The following is a 15,404-nucleotide window of genomic DNA, read 5'->3' as shown; positions in this document are numbered from 1 at the left end:
GCTGTGTGTCTTCTCTGTTAACATAGCTTAGCATTATTTAACTTTTCTGTTGACCTTCGATCTTAAAATCCTAGTTACCGGCACTAGAAAGCATAGGTTTTAGCCTTCTATTTAAGGGCCAATAGTCCAATACAAGATAAGAAACATACACTTATTACATTCTGAAACTTAACAGTTTATATTCCATAACAAACCCTAGTGAGTAAAGTAACCAAGCGGACCTCAAAGGCAGTAGAAAGTTTTAGAACAATCAGTGACCATATCATTGCTATCCGGATACGTGGTAAGCCAGTGAACATCTCAATCTTACAGGTCTATGCCCCAACAATGGATGTCGAAAAGGAAACCATTAAAGATTTTTATGACAATGTCCAGAAAACTGTAAACGAAGTGCCAAAGAAGAACATCATTTACAATCTGGGTGACTTTAATTCCTAAGTCAGCAGCCAGTCAGAAGCAACCATCACAGGAAGATTCTGGAAGCTTGATGAAAAAAATGAAACCGGTGATCGCCTGGTACAGTTCTGCCAAGAAATTCGGCTCAGGATAACACATGGTTTATGCAACCCAAATGCCAACTGTACACGTGGGCATCTCCCAATGACCTCTATCCAAATCAGATTGATTACATCCTGTGTCATCATCATTGGCAAAGTTCAATCATTGCAATAAAAACCTTTCCTGGCACCAACTGCGGCACTGATCATGAACTCCTTTCAGTTAAGATCAAGATTAAATTCTGTAGCTTTAAGAAAGATGCTCCATTGAGAAAATTCGACACCTCTAAAATCCCCCAATCATACACTTATTGAGGTAGCAAACTGATTCAAACTGCTTGACACATCAGAAAAGCATCCAAAGGAACTATGATATACAGTCCAAAGTTATGGAAACAGTCAGTAAGCACTTCAACTACAAGAAGCAAACCCTTAGAATTGCCCATAAAAGAAGAGCAGCAAAGGCGGCTGGCAACAAAGGTGAAGTTTGGCAACTAAATGCCGATTTTTAGCGAGCAGCAAGGAAATGGACTGGAATGAGCTCTGCAAACAACTCGAAGCAGAACCCTTGAAAGGCCATATCCGAGGCCTATTCTCACAGGTCAAGATGGCCTGAAAAGCTGTCAAGGCACTATCAAAGGCAAAAATGGGAAGGTACTGAATTGCCAACAGAATATCAAGGATAGGTGGAGGGAATACATAGAGGAACTATATGCCTGCAACCACATACCTGAACCATTATGTGAGGTGGATCCTGTGGACTTGGAGCCCTCCATTATGGAATCAGAAGTGGTTATGGCAATGAAATAACTAGCCAAAAATAAAGCGTCAGGCATAGATAACATACCTGTAGAGCTATTGCGGCCAGTGCCAGTGAATACCATCACAGCACTGTGCCAGGCAGTATGGGCATCTACACAATGACCAAAGGACTGGAAAAGATCTGTCTTCATCCCTCTACCAAAGAAAGACCCCCTCATTCTGTATGAAAACAAGATCCTTCTCAAAATTATACAATAAAGACTAAGATCAATAGTTGAAGCAACACTCCTTGATGCACAGGCAATATTCTGGCGAGGACGCGGCCCCCGCGACCATATTGAGAACCTGCAATGTACCATGGAAAAAGCTAGAGATCACCAAAAGAATATCTACATGTGCTTCATTGACTGCATCAAGGCCTTTTATTATATTAACCATGACAAGCTGTAGCATACCGTACAAGAGCTGGTCTTATTGGCACATCTAGTCAAGCTGATGAAATCACTTCACATCAATCAAGAAGCCACTGTGAGAACACAGTATGGGGCCACAGATTGTTTTTTGATCGGCAAAGGCATCCGACAGAGCTGCATTCTCTCAACCTTCTTGTTTGACCTATAGGCGGAAGTGATCATGTGGAAAATGGACCTAGCCAAACTGGAAATCGGGGTGAGAAAAGGTGGCAGAAACATCAACAATCTCCGTTATGCAGATGATACAACTCTGCTCGTAGAAACAGAAGCCGGTCTGACCGCAGCTGATATATAAGATTAAAACTGAAAGTAAAAAATGGACATAAAGCTAGGAGAGATGGCTAACACTAGAGAAGAGAGAGGATTCGAAAAGATCTAGACAATCTTAAACAGTGGTTGTTGACTAACAGAATGGTATTTAAGTAGGAGAAATGCAGAGTCCTACATCTGAACAAGAAAAAGGAAAAAGGCACATACTGAATTAGAGGAATTGAGCTAAGCAGCATATGTGAAAAACACTTGGGTATACTAATCAGATCATAGACTGAACATGAGCCAACAATGTGATGCAGCAGCAAAAAAGGCAAACGTAATTCTGGGATGTATTAAAAGAAGCATAGAGTCTAGATCACATGAAGTAATTTTTACCCTCTACTCTTCCTTAGTTAGACCTCATCTGGAATGTTGTGTTCCGTTCAGCGCACTCAAATTTAAAAAAAGAGTTACAAGATGGTGAGCTGTCTGCAAATCATGTCCTACAAGGAACAGTTAAAGGCTGATAAGCAGAAGAAAAGTCATGGAAGGGGAGAACATCACAGAGCTCACACGGGAGAAGCCGTATGCATGTTCAGAATGTGGGCAATGTTTTTCTCAGAAATCACATCTTGTACATCAATATCATCACACAGGGGCATTTCCATGTTCAGAATGTGGGAAACGTTTTATTAAGAAATCGGGTCATGTTACACATCAGAAAAGTCACACAGGGGAGAAGCTATTTTCATGTTCAGAAAGTGGAAAATGTTTTACTCAGAAAGGGCATCTTGCTAGACATAAGAGAATTCACAAACGGGAGAAGCCATTTTTTGTACTTAAAGTGTTTTAACAACATGTATGCTCTGACTCAGCCTTTCCCAACTCCAGTCCTCATGGACCCCCAACAGGTCATGTTTTGAGGATATCCTATACTAAGAACATCTGTGACCATGTCTGAGGCACTGACCATAATTATTTCACCTATGTAATACCGAGGAAATCCTGAAAACATAACCTGTTGTGGGTCATGAGGACTGGAGTTTGAGAAACACTGCTCTAACTGCACATCAGAGAGCTCGCACAGGAAAGAGACCATTTTCTTATTCACAATATGGGAAGTGTATTCTTAAATACGACAGAGATCACAGGGAGAAGTAGCCATTTTTTTGTGTTTTTTACTGACAAATAAGTACAAGTTTAAAATATAAGTTGGATTCCCAGGTTTTGAAAGTTGGACAATTTCCCAACTGGAGTCCACTGGGCAGAAGAGCTACAAAATATTCTAGATATAGAGGACATGATTGTGTTGGAAACTGCCTGATACTACAATTTTTGTGCTTTGTAGCTTCCTTGGATCTAGTTTCACTCCTCCCCCAATATCACTCATGGTTAAATAGAGGCTCCCCTTGAGGGAGTTCTTCAGTTATCCTTTATGCAACTCAAGAAACCCCATTTGCCATGCCCACTGTCACCGGCTTTAGGATGTCTTCACTGCATAAATCCATCATGATCCACTACAATGTGTATGGCAGAAACTTGACTACAGGTTCCATGTGTGTTGAGTGACAAAAGGGGTCAGACTGATCACCTTTGATGTCATGCAAAAAACCTCCTTGAGTTTCTGTTTCCATTGATATCTAATTTATGTATTAAGGCCAGGTTCACGCAACCCTTTGTAATATGCTGCATACAATTTGCAGCGTTTTAACTGTGCATTGAATTGCGTATTTCTGTTTCCCAGGTCGTCTCCACGACAGCACCACCTGAGATCGCCTTCCTCCTGATAGGACAGGAACACACCGAGAGGTTAAAACCTCCCCCTCCCCCCGTCCCCCCTTCCTCAGTGTTTTCCTGTCCTGCCAGGAGGCAGGATCACCGAGAGGGGCTGGTGGAGACGCCAGCCTGAAGTCCTTACCGGCGGATCGGAGGGCAGTGGTCCAGCCTGCCCTCCCTTCCTGTAGAACGACTCCCGGGACGCCACATGGGGTGGTTCCCCCGGGCCAGGTTCCTCCCGCGGCGGCCCATGGGGGGTTCAAAGCGGGTCCCAGCTCTCCTCGGCCGGCTTAGGACCGAGCGCGGCGCTTCCGGCTTCCCCTTAACAAGCACGGAGGGGGGCGGGGCACCGCGGCATGTGACGAGCGCGATGACGTCATCGCGGCGGCTCGGCCGGAGCACGGAGGGGGTGGTGCTAAAAATTAAAGGCGCCAAATTAAAAAAATCAAAAGGAACCTGAGAGAAGAGAGCGCAGAACAACTAAAAGCCACTCTGTGAGTATATGGCTTTTTGCCCCAAGAGTGTCTGCAGCACCAGCGTTAAGACATGAGTGCTCCAGCACCAGAGGTTGCGGAATGTTCAGCCGCAGCAACCGTAAGTAGCCAGTGGGGCAAAACAAGGTATGCATATTCGGTGTGTTATGTGTGAATGTTGCATCCTTATACGCAAAAAAATTTCTCGTTTATCTGCCAGGGGGATAAAAAGGATGCCCCTCCCAGATCCAAGATGAAAAAATGCGCAGAATGCGGCGCAAGACTGCCGGCTTAGCATGTGAGGTCTTTATGCAAAACATGCGTAGCCAAGTTAGTCAAGGGGGAATCAGGGGGATTCCTCGAGGCCATCAGGAAGCTTGTCCGAGAGGAAGTACGGTCAGCCCTGACGACTCCAAAAACGCCACCAACGGCATCAGGGGCGAAACGCCGGAGGAAGGCATATAGCCCAGAGGAGCACTCAGACTCTGAAGAGAGTTCAGAATCAGAACCAGAAGAGCTGGTGCTCGAGGAGTCCTCAGAAGAAGAGGACTATAAAAAATACCTCTTCCATAGAGAAGATCTAACGGAGCTTATTAAATCCGTTAGAGCGACATTAAAGATGGAAGAACCCAAGGAACCCCGCACCATACAAGACAAGGTCTTTGGGGGATTGGGGGAGAGGCGAAAACATACCTTCCCAGTCCACAACAATATATCCAAATTGATATATAAAGAGTGGAAAAAACCCGACACGGGATCCTTCTCCTCTAAGGGAGTTAAGAGACGCTACCCGTTTGAGGAGGGGGTATGCTCGAGCTGGGAAGAAATACCCAGAGTGGACGTCCCAGTGGCTAAGGTGGCGAAAAAGACAACCTTGCCCTTTGAACCTTTACTCTTTGTCCATTATAACTCCATCCAACCCCTATTCTTCAGACGTGGTTGTGGTCATTATACATATGACAACATATTAGATCCACCTGATCGGTTTTTGTTCATATCTGTGATATATAACTATCATCTTCTATATATAGATATATTGGATGAGATAGAGGTTTACAAAATGCATACAATTTGATTATAAAAGAGAGAATGTTTCCTGCACAAATTAAATGGGCGATTATTGATGATGCAAATATAGTGACCGCTGTTCCATGTGAATGCAGCGGGATGTCATCTTGTTAATACCGGCCGAGCTGTGCACATGCCTTTTGCACATCGCACTTGCGCTGATAGCACGCTGGGTGTCTGTGCACAGGAATAGAGCCCGATACTGGCTCCTGAAGTGACGGACATCCCGCGCATGCGCATTGGAGATCGCTCTGTTGAAACCACGTGACCGGGCCCAGAGGAATCTGGTCGACTGGGATATGATGTCATACATTGTGCGCCGGACAACGGCCAGGATGTGGATGACGGGGCGATCAGCGATGGATGAGGTACATCTGTGTGTAGGTTGATTTTATTGGTTTGTGTATGTCACATTTGTCTTTATATAGTGTGCACTTACATATCTTTGTATGAGCTTGAGGAAGGTCTACTTGACCGAAACGTCGCTTCTTTTTGTTATGGGGTAAATAAACAATTTTGCATTTTTCTACATCTTGGATTGCTGCCAGTTATTCTATTTACGTAACCTTGCCCTTTGAAGACGCCACACAACTGAAAGACCCAATGGATCGGAAGGCAGGGGGCCTATTAAGAAGATCCTGGGAGGCAGCCGCCAGTACACTCAGACCAGGGGTCGCAGCCACGTGTGTCGCTAGAACCCTGGGGGTATGGCTAGAGCAGCTGGAGCTGCATATCTCAAATAAAACACCGAGGGAGCAAATTATAGATTCCCTCCCCATACTGAAAATGGCCACTAATTTTTTGGCAGACACAGCAGCGGAGTCAGTGAAACTCTCGGCAAAAACAACGGCCCTAACCAACTCTGCCAGAAGAGTTCTGTGGCTGAAGTCATGGTCAGGCGACCTGGCTTCAAAAAGCAAATTATGTTCGCTCCCTTTTCATGGCCAGTTCCTCTTCGGTCCGGATCTGGACAAGATCCTAGAAAAGGCATCAGACAAAAGGAAAGCATTCCCGGAAGAGAAACAATATAAAGGGAAGACCTTCTTCCGGGCCCCAGCCCAGCAGCAGGAACCATACAGAGGCAAGATAGGCCGCTGGAGCTACCCCAAGGGAGGCAGAGGGAGGAATTTCCTCTTTAACCCGCACCAGGGGGATCCAGCCAAGCAGAAGCCCTGACGCCATCCCAGTGGGGGCGAGGCTGCAGGGCTTCGCGGATCGGTCGGCCTCAGTGTGCAGGAGCCCATGGATCCCGCAGATCCTGCAGCAGGGATACAGAATCGAACTAGTATCCCTCCCCAGGAGAAGATATGTCACTACCAGAGGCCCAGCGCAACAGCTGCACCCGCTCCAGCAGGCGGTTCGGGACCTACAACAGCTAAAAGCAGTGTCCCTTGTGCCACAGAGGGAAGAGACCTGGGGGCATTACTCCAGACTCTTCCTAATAGAAAAACCAGGCAAGGACTCACAAAAATACCTAAGATTCGCGATAGAGATGGGCAAGAGGACAAGACATCTCCAATTCAGATGCCTGCCCTTCGGAATCTCCTCTGCACCCCGCATTTTCACGAAAATCATGGCGGAGGTCGCAGCCTACCTAAGGCAGAGGTCCATCCTCATAGTCCCCTACCTGGATGACATTTTAATTATAGCCGAGTCCAGAGAACTCCTGACAGAAAACCTGGCGACGGTACTCAACCTACTACAATTTCTAGGATGGTTAATAAATTGGGAGAAGTCCAGCCTAGACCCCAGCACAGAGAAGGTGTTTCTAGGCATAACACTAGATTCAGAAGCTCAATGCTCCTTTCTCCCAGAGTCAAAAGCGCACAAGATCCGACAGAGGGTAGAATCCTTCCTTCAAAGACGGTCATGCTCAATCCGGGAGGCTATGTTCCTCCTGGGAAGCCTAACATCGTGCATCCTGGGGGTGGCATGGGCTCAGGGGCACACCAGATCTCTGCAAGCTGCAGTTCTCGCAGCATGGGACGGCAAGCAAACCTCGCTAGAGAGAAGAATGCAGATAAGGAACTCAGTAAAGGTATCCCTACGCTGGTGGACTTCCCCAGGGAATCTGCAAAGGGGAGTCCACTGGACACAGAATCCGGCCACGCAGGTCACGACCGACGCAAGCTCCTGGGGATGGGGGGGCGCACGTCGGAGACAAGCTACTACAGGGTCCATGGCCGCAGGGAATGAAACACCAGTCCTCGAATTACAGAGAGCTGCAGGCGATCTGGAAGGCCCTCCAGCAACTGGGGGACGAGGTAAGAAACCAGCACATAAGAGTGCTATCGGACAATGTCACGGCAGTCGCCCATATTCGGCATCAGGGAGGCACGAGGTCGCCAGCCCTGCAAAGCATCTCACAGAGAATCTTTCGCTGGGCAGAAGGCCGCATCCTCTCATTATCGGCGGTACACCTGAAGGGATCCCTGAATCAAAGGGCAGATTTCCTCAGCCGAAGGCGTATAGACCCAGGGGAATGGTCTCTATCCCAGGAGGCATTCCGGATAATGACGGACAGGTGGGGTCTCCCGCAACTGGACCTGTTCGCATCCAGATGCAACGCCAAAGTAGAGAACTTCTTCTCCCTCAGACCGGAGGACCGGCCAGCAGCAGTGGACGCCCTGAGCCAGGACTGGGGAGGAGAACTGGTGTACGCGTTTCCCCCAATTCCACTAATCCCAAGGGTACTGCAGCACTTCAGGTCACAGGCATGCACCCTGATACTAGTGGCTCCCTTTTGGCCAAGGAGGAGCTGGTTCAGCCTTCTAAAGAACCTGAGCATCCAGGAGCCTGTCACCCTTCCTGCTCACGCGAGTCTTCTAACACAGGGGCCTCTGAATCATTCCAATATAAGCAGACTCCACTTGACAGCCTGGATACTGAAGAATCCGTACTAAGAGGCAGAGGATTCTCAGACAAGGTAGTCAGGACGCTATTGGCAAGTAGGAAAGAGACAACAAACCGCATCTACCAAAAGATCTGGAAGAGGTTTACCTCTTGGAGACAGGGAAAGGACTCCTCGAGTAGCGGTGCTGACATCCCATTAATCCTGGACTTCCTGCAGGAGGGACTGGACATGGGCCTCTCCCCGAGCACCCTAAGGGTCCAGATGGCAGCCCTTAGTGCCGTTTTCGATACTAAGCTAGCGGGAGATAGGTGGATCAGTAGATTCCTGACGGCGGCAGATAGGTTGTGACCTAGACCTACTAATATATGTCCAGGCTGGAACTTAAACCTGGTCCTGGGAGCTATGTCGGCAGAACCCTTCGAACCAATTGAAGGGCTCTCAATAAGAACGCTCACAATTAAAACAATTTTCCTAGTGGCGATTTCCTCAGCCAGACGGGTTAGCGAGCTACAAGCCCTATCCATCCGCCACCCACTCCTCAAAATAACAGACACCAAATTAGTCTTCAAAACGGACCCGACCGTCTTGCCTAAAGTAATGTCTCCATTACATAGGGCACAGAACATAGTAATCCCCTCGTTCTTTAATAACTCAAAAAACGAGAAGGAGAGAGCCCTAAACTGCTTAGACGTCAAGAGAGCGGTCCTGAAGTATATCGAGGCCACAGGTCCATGGAGGCAGGACGACAACCTGTTCGTCCAATTCTCAGGCCCTAACAGGGGGAAAAAAGCAGCTAAAAGCTCAATAGCCCGGTGGATCCGCCTGGCCATTAGCGAATCCTACAGGACCCTGGGGAAAGAGGCCCCCGCGACTCTTAAAGCCCACTCCACGAGGGCAGTAGCGACTTCATGGGCCGAGCATAGCTCGGCTTCCGTGGAACAAATATGCAAGACAGCAGTGTGGAAGAAGCCACACACTTTTGTCAGACATTATAGGGTAAAAGTGCAACATATACCTTACATATACCAGATAGGTAAAGAAATTTAAGTTAGTTCCTACCCTGGCAGTTTCGTTAAAATACACTGAGGAAGGGGGGGGGGGGGATTTTAACCTCTCGGTGTGTTCCTGTCCTATCAGGAGGAAGGCGATCTCAGGTGGTGCTGTCGTGGAGACTCCTGGAAACCCGATTATCGGGTAGGTATAATCACCCTTTTTGTGTATGTGTTCGTTCTGCGTGCGTATTCCTTGCATATGCACTGTGCATTTCATGTGCACAAAAATAAAGGCGAGCTGTGTGTTAGTTGTGCTCTTAGAACTATGTCTTCGCTAGAAGATGATATTCTCTTGACTTAACTGGTTTCTTTCACTTTTGGAGAGCGACGTCCAATGCTAAAGGATGAGCTAGAAGAAAGAAGCAGAGGGTTAGGGATCACTCTCCGGTGTCGCAGCGAACCAGTAAGGACGACTACCTTTACAGAGACTTATTATAGCATCCGGAAAAGTCCGCTGCCTTCTGCCGTTTGTCCGTGTCATCGTATGACAAGCTGCTGGAGGAGGTGCGCACTGGATTGACCTGCACCTCCGCAAACATGCGCCAGTGTATCTTCCCTGAGGAGCATCTGCTGGTCACCCTGAGGTAAGAACAATCCGGTTTCCATGGGGCTTTTTTTTATTATGCCTTTCTCAAATTTTGTGTGATGTCCTCTTCATCTCTGGCCTCTACCCACTTATCAATTCTATACTGTAATCTGTCTTACCACATTAAAAGGTACAAGTAACACACATAAAAAGAACCCACAACTTGGGTTTTGCAATGTATACATTAAGGGTTATCCCTTTTTCGTGTAGGAAAGCGATACACCCTATCCAGCAGACATATTTGTGATAATCTATTAAATTTGCTCAAAGATAGTTGAGGGATCATCTATAATATTTCAACCCACTGCAAGTCCTCTATAGGCACAATATCCCAATATTTGCCTCCCACTTGCGGTGTTACCATGAAGGTGATTACCAGCCAGGGTGCCGCAGCTTCCCAGCTGGTATTCACTCACTAGCGCTGCTGTGGGATGCACACACTGATGTCAGTGTGTGCATCCAGGATCATCCTCCCCTGACCTCGTTGGTTTTTCAGGAGGAGAGGAGTGTGGAGGAGGAGTCCAGGCAGGCGTACACACTACCGTCAGTGTGTGCATCCCGCTACAGCAGCACTCTGAAGACAAGGAGGTAAGTGTATCGGTCTCAGGAGGGTCGATATTACTACTGGGGCTACTGTGGGGGTCACTGTTACTATTGGGATCGATATAGGGGACATTATTAATAATAGTCCCCCTATATCAGTCCAGTAGTAATAGTATTACTACTGAGGCCACTGTGGGGGTCTCTATTACTACTGAGGCCACTGTGGGGTTCACTATTACTACTGGGGCTACTGTGGGGGCTACTATTACTACTGAGGCTGATACAGGGGTCACTATTACTACCGGGGCCAATATAAGAGAAACTTAATACTACTGAGGCCACTCTGCAAGTGGCAGCATACCTCAAGCTGACTTACGGTATGTTTACACATGGCGGAAATGCTGAGAAATGTACGCAACAGAAATTTCTGCTGCAATTTCCGCAGGATTTCTACATCCAAAAAACAGTCCAAATCCACACCATTGGTGCAGATTTTGACTGGAAATCAGCTATGTATCTGCAGCTGATTTCATGCTATGCGGTGCTCCCCCACACACCTTCTTGAAGGCTTCCCGCCGTTGGCGCTCCCCCGTTTTTGGTTCCCTGTAGGGATGAGCGAGTATACTCGCTAAGGCACTACTCGCTCGAGTAATGTGCCTTAGCCGAGTATCTCCCTGCTCGTCCCTGAAGATTCGGGGGCCGCCGCTGGGCGGGGAGCTGCGGGGGAGAGCAGGGATGAACGGAGGGGACATCTCTCTCTCCCTCTCTCCCGCCCGCTCTGCCCCGCTCCCTGCCGCAACTCACCTGTCAATTGCGGCGGCCCCCGAATCTTTCGGGACGAGAGGGGAGATACTCGGCTAAGGCACATTACTCGAGCGAGTAGTGCCTTAGCGAGTATACTCGCTCATCCCTAGTTCCCAGTGGTCCGATCAGATGCGGTGCCGCTGGTCAGGTGATACTGGTCAGGTGATACTGGTCAGGTGAGGCTACCACAGGGCGCTGTGAACTGGAAGCCGGAAGCGCTGACAGCGGGAAGCCTTCGGAGGAGGTGAGGGAGAGCGCTGCATAGTATGAAATCAGCAGCAAATACGTGGCTAATTTTGACTGTTTTTTCAATTTGGAAATGTTGTGGAATTTGCTCCCTGTCTCTTTAAAAATGGCTTGAGCACTTTATAACGACGGACATAAACTCATATGCTGTGATAAGCCCCGCCCCCTGACCATTTTGACCCTTGGAAAATCTGATCACTTTACTCTAGCCGTCCACCAAATTTGATGCATTAGGGAGAGTGTAGGAAAACATTGGTCATTTCCCTTAAATCTGTAGGCCTCTTGGTCCTCAAACAGATACGCATTTTCAAAACGCTCTTTAAGCAACTAATACTTAAAGGGGTTGTCCCGCAAAAGCAAGTGGGTCTATACACTTCTGTATGGCCATATTAATGCACTTTGTAATGTACATCGTGCATTAATTATGAGCCATACAGAAGTTATTCACTTACCTGTTCCGTTGCTAGCGTCCTCGTCTCCATGGTGCCGTCTAATTTCAGCATCTAATCGCCCGATTAGACGCGCTTGCGCAGTCCGGTCTTCTCCCTGGTGAATGGGGCCGCTCGTGCCGGAGAGCTGGTCCTCGTAGCTCCGCCCCGTCACGTGTGCCGATTCCAGCCAATCAGGAGGCTGGAAACGGCAATGGACCCACAGAGCCCACGGTGCACCATGGGAGAAGACCCGCGGTGCATCGTGGGTGAAGATCCCGGCGGCCATCTTGCTAAGGTAAGGAAGAAGTCGCCGCAGCGCAGGGATTCGGGTAAGTACTAAATGTTTTTTTTTTTTTAACACATGCATTGGGTTTGTCTCGCGCCGAACGGGGGGCCTATTGAATTAAAAAAAAACCCGTTTCGGCGCAGGACAACCCCTTTAACATCTTGTGTTTCCCCCAATTCCCACCTTCTAAAGTGCTGCATCTGCAAGGCCAAGAAGTATGTCATGGCATTTGGGTAAAGCTAAACCACCCTCTGCTTTGGGCCTTCTGGCCATAACGGTAAAGTAGTGCGGTCCCCCAGCATTTTACAATACCGGCTCTGCCGACAGAGACCGCCTTTGGTCATGCGCCGTGTGACTTTTTAAAAAATTTCCCGCTGTGTTTCATAGCAGGGTTGCTTATGAAAACACCGCCTATATGACAAGTATTGCGTATGGACAGCGTTTCATACACCGCCTATACCACCGTAGAGGGCTCACGCTGCATGGTACCAAGAGAGATAGAGCCTGCTGCAATCTATTTCTCTTGTGTATTGACACAAAGTGTCTACATGAACGTGCGTGGATCAGTGAAAGTCTATTGACTCCATTCACCGTGTATCCCACGCATAATACGTGGTGGAAAAAACCGCCCGCGGACATGAGCCCTAAGGCCTCCTTCCCACGAACGGATTTCTGCCGCGTAATTCGCGTCGAAAATCCGCTGCGTTGCCCGCAGCTATTAGGTTCTATTGAACCTAAAAGCTCAGGGCACATCCGCACCGTGAAATCTCCCGTCCTCACCTGCGGCATGCTCTATTTGCCTCAGGTGTACGCGCTGACGGCTTCCATTGCAGTCAATGGAAGCCGTCCGTTCACGCTATCTCCCGCTGTAACACATCTGACAGCGATGCATGTTCTATCTTTGGCCGTTTTCAGCCATGCATTGCCAATTGAAATAAACGGACAGTGGTTTTAGCGCTGCTGAACAACTCGGTACCATGTTTTTGGCAGCGCTAGCTGCACTACCAAAAAAAAAAAAAAATCAACACTCCCCTAGCAGGTGCTGTAGGGTTTCTAACGCCGCTCTCCGGAACTCCGTGCAGGTTGCTGGGCACTTGCCATAGCCGACAAAGCATCTATTGCTTAGTGACAGGGATTGCAATCCCTGCCTCTAGCACGAGATTACTCTGATTGGCTGAGGCTAGTGAGTGTCAGCTGGCTCCACCAATCAGAGCTGGCTTTTAATGCACCAATCACAGCCATTTAATAATAATAATATCTAACATCCTGATTTCTGGATTTCCACAAATGCAACAGAAGTGTAGATGTCCTAATGGAGTCAACCTATCTTTGTCGACAGGTCCTTCTGCTCCTTTCCCGGAGTAATAACAGAGGTAAAATGCCCTACTATCAGAATCGGAACAACTGGTCTGCCTACTATAAATTCAAGTATGTGTCGCATAACTCTACCATTGTAAGTTGGTGGGATATATAATGACTGCAATGGAAGCCGTCCGTGCATACACCCACGGCAATGCCGCGGGTGAGGACGGGAGATTTTACGGTGCGGAATTCCGCGGTGGAATTCCGCATCATAAGCATTGTGCTATTAGGTTCAATACACGGCGGCAATCCGTCTGTGGGAAGGAGCCGTTAGGGCTCTTGAAAGAAGAGGACAAAAATAACAAAATGAAAATACAATTAAGCCGTTATTATCTCAGAAGACACAACTCAGCGGTCCTGACAGAAGAAACTGCCCTACCTCCACCACAGAGATCCGGCGGGCTGAAGGACCCGTGGTAATGTCACTGATGTGGGAGGAGCCAAGCTGTGTTTGTCTTGTGTGGGAATCAATCAATCAAGCTGCTGTGTGTGTGATTGGGGTCTGAGAGTTTTTGCCAAATAAATGAATGATTCCCAGTAGTCGGAGGGGTTATTCCCTTCCACTTTCTCCTGAAGACCGATCTCACGGATGTTATTACGCCTTGAGCAATTCTACTCAGGATCATCAATTTTACTCAGCAAATTAGCAATGGTCTGAATATTTCTATACCCATCCTGTTTAACTGATCCTCCGCTTCATTCATCCGTCCCTCTACCGCAGTCATTCGTTCTGTTGCTTTTTGTATATCATGTCTAAGATTTCCCATATTCTCTTGCAGGCAGCTGACCTGCAGTTGGAGTGAGCTTACTGTGATATTACACTTGTTAGCTGCTCCCAGAATATCCCTCGGTGTGGGCTCTGCTCCTTGTTCTGTGGATGCATGCCCTGGGGATCCATGTGCTCTGTGATCTCCTGTGCTAGTCCTGTCTTCCCCCCTCTACTGCCCCCTGCAGGCTTCTCCACGTCCAGTGGTGCTCTTTGCAGTGCATCATGGCTCCCTGAAGTGATGGGGGAGATACTTCAACCCTTGCAGGGTAAGTTGTGCAGTGTTCTTGTACTTTGTCCTGGTTTACGGGATAGATGAGAGGATGATGAGAGGGCGCTCTCGCTCGGCGCGGCCGATCACATCCTCCACTAGGCTCCGCCCCCTTAAATAGCTTTAATATTTGTATCTGTCTTTTCTTTTCACATTTCTCGCCCCGGAAACTCATTTGCATCACCGCATTCTCAGTTCCTGTTAGGCCACTCCACCATCTGTGGGATCATCAGGATGACCTAGGTTTGGAGCAGCTGGAGCTATTGGTGATGCCACTGCCCTCCCTCAAGCCTGGCTGGACATTGCAGATGGTTTTGAAGCTGCTGGGCAGTTTCCGAACTGCATTGGGGCTCTGGATGGCACCAAGTACATCTGTGTGAAGAAGCCGCCACACTCAAGGGCCCGATATTACAATTATAAACAATACTTTTTGGCACTTTTGTTGGCTCTGGCTGATGCTGTGTTTCCCCCCGAAAATAAAACCCTGTCTTATAATAATTTTTGCCCCAAAAGAGGCACTAGGTCTTATTTTTGCGGCTGCCTTATTATATTTACCTAGCAGGCTCATTCCACATCCCTGCCACTGCTCTCCGGAGCTCCGGCAGGCTTCTTGCAGTGCTCGGCCACCCACAGAAAATGGCTTCCTGGTTACAGGATTCATAAATCCCGCCTCCACCATGCAATGGTTGTGATTGGTTCTTGAGCACTGCTTAGCCAATCAATGCAGCACTCGATGAACCAATGGGATGGCTGTGATTGATTCATCCAGAACTGCATTGATTGGCTGAGCAGCGTTTGAGAACCAATCACAGCCATTGCGCTGTAGAGGCGGGATTTATTGGCCAATTTATAGCGTTACTCCATCAATCAATGTAGTGCTGAATGTACCAAACACAGCCATC

At 48.0% G+C, this 15,404-nt stretch overlaps 1 protein-coding gene across 1 annotated transcript in view; it reads left to right on the top strand.

Moving 5' to 3' along the window:
* LOC136628696 (zinc finger protein 585A-like) overlaps positions 1 to 15,404 on the top strand; it is a 119,008-nt gene that overhangs the window by 36,837 nt on the left and 66,767 nt on the right. The gene's annotated exons all lie outside the window — the stretch shown is intronic.

The sequence above is a fragment of the Eleutherodactylus coqui genome, chromosome 5 (genome assembly GCF_035609145.1).
Source record: "Eleutherodactylus coqui strain aEleCoq1 chromosome 5, aEleCoq1.hap1, whole genome shotgun sequence".
Classification (NCBI taxonomy): domain Eukaryota; kingdom Metazoa; phylum Chordata; class Amphibia; order Anura; family Eleutherodactylidae; genus Eleutherodactylus; species Eleutherodactylus coqui.
This window is presented reverse-complemented; position numbering and strand designations above follow the sequence as displayed.